The 5427-nt window shown below is 43.5% G+C and overlaps 1 long non-coding RNA gene across 1 annotated transcript; it reads right to left on the bottom strand.

Moving 5' to 3' along the window:
* Nucleotides 1–581: 581 nt before the first annotated feature.
* On the bottom strand, nt 582–3209 carry LOC144584865 (uncharacterized). Its single transcript, XR_013539338.1, has 3 exons — nt 3097–3209; nt 2504–2581; nt 582–673 (listed from the first exon to the last, which is right to left on the bottom strand). It is a non-coding gene; the product is annotated as an uncharacterized LOC144584865 (long non-coding RNA).
* Nucleotides 3210–5427: the final 2218 nt, after the last annotated feature.

The following is a 5427-nucleotide window of genomic DNA, read 5'->3' as shown; positions in this document are numbered from 1 at the left end:
TCGATCTTACGACTGCTTGGTCTTCTGACCCTGCAGCACAGGCTTCTGCGGTTTAGCCCGCAGCGCCACCACGTCCCCGTCTTCTGTCCCTACCAGCCCATTGAAGCGTGTGTATGTTTGTTCTTAAATAAGTAAACCAAAATCTTTTCTGATCAAAGATCCACTCAGAAATGTTTTAGATAGCTAAAATAAATGAAAGGTAGTAATGGAAACTGTTGCTTAATGACAGCACACCATCTGTTACCATCCTAGCACTGTTTCTGCAGGATTAGCTGGAATAACCACTCAAGGAGAGTGTCAAAGGTGGGGTGCTGCCTGTCCTGGGGGGGGGGACTGGAGAAACATGTGCGGCTTGTTATCATCAATCTTTGTTGATAGGAACCTCAGAAGGGTTTTATTTATGGTTTATTGGTTCAATTTCAGCAATGCAGGAAGCAAACAGGCGCCTTCCTATTGTGTTGGAGAAGACCACAATGGAATAAGAGTAGACCTAGATGGGCAGGGTATAAATCTAATAAAATAAATAAATAAGAAACTGGGACCTTCTCATTCTTGCCCATGGTTGTATTTATTAGTGGTGATGGTGACATTTTTTTTGGTGTTGTTCTCTGTCGACCAGGAAACATAGAAGCCAAAAAGCAGAACATGAAATGGGTCCTTTATATTTACCAACCTGTCAGGAAAGAAAGCAGATACTTCTCAGTTCAGATAGCAGTGGGTCTAGTCGTAGCTTACAACATAATGCAGAGACTGGAATCCTCTGGCTTATAGTGAGGCCCCCTAAGGCTGGTGAAACCAGATGGGTTCAGGAAATTAAAAATGTCTGATTCTGCCCCTCAAGGTTCCATTGCTTCCTTTTTGTCTTGGGGAAGCCTTTGGGAGCCACGAGATGCAATGGAATTCTTTAATTTTCAAAAATTGACCAGCAGCAGTTGTCAAGAAGTTGTCCCCCTGTCCCGTGGGCCTCAGGTCTTCCCCAGAATAAAAGGTATCCCAAAGGAGTCTTGGAACCTTTGTTTATGTAGGGTGAATCCAAATTTTTTCTTGTCCCCCCCCAACAGCTGCATCTGATAATGTCACCAGCCTTATGCAGTGAACCATTACACAACTGGATTTCAGCCAGTGGGTTATGAAGAGGCCACTGGACTCTTTGTTATTTCTCCTAATACATCACCATTGTGGAATCTGGTTATGGAAAAGCCCTGTTTGATTCCTTCCACCAGCTGTTCTTCCCTTACGCTTAAAGAAAGAAATAATCTAGGAATGGTAGTTCTTAAGATTGAAATACTACATCTACATTGTAGTCAGAAGAGAACAGGATCTGTTCTCAATCATCCCAGAGTGCAGGACACATAATAACTGGCTCAAGATAGAGAAAGCAAGATTTAGGCTGACTATCTGGAAAAACCTCTTAACTGTTAGAGTAGTACAACAATGGAACCAATTACCTCCGGAGGTGGTGAGTGCTCCAATGCTGGTGGCATTTAAAAGAAAAAAAATTGGACAACCATCTGTCGGATCTGCTTTGGTTTGGATTCCTGCCTTGAGTAAGGGATTGGACTTAATGGCCTAATTGGTCCCTTCCATCTCAATTATTCTATGATTCTATGATTGTACTATTTCAGTAGTTCGGTAGCTCAGTTCTCCTTTAGAGTCCTGGAATTAATAGTTTTGTGATGTGCTTAGACCAATGTAATAAGGGAATGAGCACACTAGGAAATTGATCACTGTTTGAACTGCTTGTGGAGTAGTCTGGTGCATCTGATGATCACACAACACACAGGGAAATGTGCTCCAGGCCGATCCCAAGCCGGATCATTTTAGTCCTGCTATAGGTCTTGTCCTTTTTGGGAATGGGCTACAGAGATTCTCCCAACAGATGGAAGGGTCACTTCAAGGGAGTTTGCTCCCATTAAAAATGACCCTTTCTTGTGCAAAAATGTGCAGACATCTGATTGCACTATAAGTGAGTGGAGGCACTTGTCTGTTGAGAGCGCTCCGAACCCCTAGAAACGACCCCAAACCCATCACAAAACCCATCATACGCATAAGATGGAAAATGTAGCTGATCAAACTGCTACAACTGTGTGGTGTAGACACAATCTAGGTCTTATAGGGAAGTTCAGGTCTCTCACCGTCTGCACCCTAGTTGGACTGTGCGTGGGCGCGCGCGCGCGCACGCACGCACGCACACACGCATGCACACACACACACAGATTTTCCAGAATGTGCATTGTTTTGCTTTAATACTTGCTCTTATCAGCGCCAGCAAATCTCACAAAATCTGGGCAAAAATGTTTCTTGTATTTTCAGCACTCCACAGAGAAAAGTCATTTTAATGAACTAGATAACTCCTTTTCAATGTGGGGAGCATGGCATATCACCTTCTAGCAGCTGATGGTTGCAGACTTTTTTTTCCCTACCCTCACACACCCAAAGCCCGGCCTCCCTCACACTCACTTCCCCCACTTCCCTTTCTAGGCGTGTTCTACTCAGCTCCTACCTGTCAGCCTTCATTCCTCCCCATTCACCTCTTCATCCACGCTTGGGTGAGGGATGTTTAGGACACACATGTTGTTTTCTGGAAGATATTTTTCAGTCAGTCATAACATCTCCATTTTCTGTACATTATACGTCCCACCTCTGCTACATCCTCTTCCTCATCTATTATTACATCGAGAGACTCTACCCTTCCTTCCTTCAGGACATTCTTCCACCTCCTCCAGCACAGCTTTTATAGCCTTCCTGGTCTCCAGCTTCCTCCTGAGGTTGGCTTCTCCTCCACTCTGCTGCTAGCTGGCCCAGTATAACTGCCTGGTCTCTATCTCCTACATTGGCAGGAATGGCCTCTGTGTTGTGAAGTCTCGGGAAATGGCCGGGATCCGCTTGGATGGTGGTTCTGACCCTGCCTGGGTCTGCCTTGTACAGTCCTTAGCTAGACAGCCAGCTGGAGGCATCTCTGTCAACCTCTTCCTCACAGAGGGAGATGATTACACAAAGCCTGTTGAATTTGGGCGTATGTGTATCTACCTCTCTAAAGGTGACTACATCTGGATCCAACTCTACATATGTTAAAAAAAAATAGATTTGGCTTACCGAACTAGGCAACAGTATGCAGAATCACTGCACTTCCCAATGACTTTCTCATTTGGCTGACATTTATTTCGACACTTCCCTTTGCTCTGTTTGCATTGATCCGGATAGCGTATAACCAACATGAAACCTGCACAGAAAGGAAAAGATGAGCAATATCAGGGTTGCTTGTAGAATTCTCCTTATCCGAATACATTTGGTATTCTGAGGTAACTAGTCATGTTTCTGAATTGATACTGGTGTTTTGTTTTTCACCTTTGTTTCCAAAGAAACCGCAAAACACCAGTTTCAGGAATTTAATAAAAAAAATAATATGGAAACTAGTAGATCGCAACAGATCTAAACACACATCAAAAAGAACAAAAGCACAAGAGTTCCATTTTCAGGACTCTGTCTTAAAGCAGACAGTCATTAAAAGAAGGTCTGCCTGAACAAGAAGGCCTTTGCTGTCTTGCGGAAGGAGAGCAAAGATGGGGCCAGGTTGGCCTCATGTGGGAAGGAGTTCCAGAGTCTGGGAGCAGCCACAGAGAAGGCTCTCTCCTGTGTCCTCACCAAATGTACCTGTGAAGGTGGTGGGACCGAGAGGAAGGCCTCCCCTGCTGCATAGCTCAATGGTTTAGGTGTCCGGCTGTAGAACTAGAGGTTGGGAGTTTGATTCCTCACTGGGCCTCCCGGAGCGGTCCTGGACTTGATGATCCAGAAAGTCCCTTCCAGCACTATAGTTATAAGACTATGATTATAATGATGGTAGTGGTGGTGGTGATTAATATTAATACTTTGGACACTATACTTCAAGAAAGATGCTGGCAAAGTGGAGCAAGTTCAGAGAAAGGAAACAACGATGATCAGGGAGCTGGAAACTAAGCCCTTGGAGGAAAAACTGAAAGATGTGGACACACTGTATTTAGCCTTGAGAAAACACGACAGAGGGCAGGTATGGTAGCACTTTTCAAATACTTGAAGGCTATCATACAGAGGAGGGGAAGGATCTGTTCTCGATCATCTCAGAGTGCAGGACGCGCAACAATGGGCTCAAGTTAAAGGAAGCCAGATTTCGACCGAATATCAGGAAAAAACCTTCCTAACTGTTAGAGCAGTATGGCAGTGGAACCAGTTACCTCAGGTGTTGCTAAGTGCTCCAGCGCTGGAGGCATTCAAGAAAAACTTAGATAATCACCTGGCAGATATGCTTTGATTTGCATTGAGCAGGGGATTGGACTTGATGACCCCTTCCAACTTCACTATTCTATGAATCTATCATTAATGTGCATGGCTTAATTTGACATCATCTACATTATGTGATACAATCCTGCACTGGTTTAGTAAAAAAAAATGTTTGATTTCTTGCAACATTATATTCTGCATCTAGTTGGTGTGGATGGGAGGGACCTTTCTGGGGTGTCAATCTGTCCAGAACTAACCAATCATTCCTTCCTTGCTTCTGATTTCAAAGAGAGCTCTACCTCTCTGTTGCAGAACCCTTTCCCCTCCCTAGAGAGTGTTGGGAGCAGCTACTCTGTTAAGGCCTGTTGCTGCAAGTAGTCATGTTTGCTCTCAATTTGCAGTTCGATCTGTTCAACTGTAAGTAAAGCAAGAAACTTTATTCTTTCTGCAGCTAATGTCTCAGAGTGCATTGTTGAGACTGAAGTTGACAGTTACTAAGTTACTCTGAACCTAATTTTGCTCTGTGAATACTTGCACTTCTGTCGCACAGCGAAGAAATTTGCATCAAAATTCAAAACTCTGCAACAAAAATGAGTGAACGTGTTGAATGTGACTGAAATAAGTGTGTACAGGATTACAGCCTTAGAATCATCTAAGGAGAGCATAAATACCCACAAATGTGTGTATTTTCCTATTGCAGTGGGCTGGCTGGCTAGGACAGGGAATAAGAATATTCTACCCTGCAACATTTTATTGCAGTGACTACTTTTTTGCGTTATGGTGAGCCATGTGACTTCTCAGTATTCCTCCATTGCTTTTCAGCTGAGTTTGCAAAGCTACAGAGGCAATGCTAGCTGAAGAACCCAGAACCTTTTAGTTCAGAAAAGTAACTTTTCCAAGTTTTGTTTTTCATTGCTGCTGTTTATATGACAAAGCCACCCTCTCTGTTTATTATCCTCAATCTTTCTCTACTCTATTCCTTTAAAAAGTGTTCCATTGATTTCAGACTGTAGTGAAATGGATCAGTGTGGTGGGGTGTTAATGACCAAGCATTAAAGACCAGGAATTATTTGGTTTCCAAACCAGAACAAGCCAAAAAAAAAAAAAAAAATCCTGTTATCGGCCAATGAGGGACTGGATCCAAACTTGGGGTACAAATCACCAACAGAA

Source organism: Pogona vitticeps, chromosome 1 (assembly GCF_051106095.1).
Source record: "Pogona vitticeps strain Pit_001003342236 chromosome 1, PviZW2.1, whole genome shotgun sequence".
Classification (NCBI taxonomy): domain Eukaryota; kingdom Metazoa; phylum Chordata; class Lepidosauria; order Squamata; family Agamidae; genus Pogona; species Pogona vitticeps.
Note: the sequence above shows the minus strand (reverse complement) of the source record. Positions and strands in the feature narration are given on the sequence as shown.